The following is a 272-nucleotide window of genomic DNA, read 5'->3' as shown; positions in this document are numbered from 1 at the left end:
CATGAATTAATAAAACCATATTAAGACCTCATCAACAGTATGCATAGCCGAACCTACAGTCGGCAATGCCACAACCGACTGGGACGAGACAGCTGTTTGGTACATCGGGGACAACGTAACTGCAACATGTCTCGACAAGTACCATCTGCATGGCGATGTTGTCAGTCAGATCATCACCTGCACAGCCACAGGATGGCAGAAAGTGGAGGGCTGTGTCCTGATTCCGGGTGAGTTGGTCGCTTGGGGAAATGGTGGCAAGTTTGCTTGTTTTT

The sequence above is a fragment of the Penaeus monodon genome, chromosome 15 (assembly GCF_015228065.2).
Source record: "Penaeus monodon isolate SGIC_2016 chromosome 15, NSTDA_Pmon_1, whole genome shotgun sequence".
Lineage (NCBI taxonomy): Eukaryota > Metazoa > Arthropoda > Malacostraca > Decapoda > Penaeidae > Penaeus > Penaeus monodon.
The sequence above is the reverse complement of the archived record's forward strand: the minus strand, read 5'-3'. Positions refer to the sequence as shown.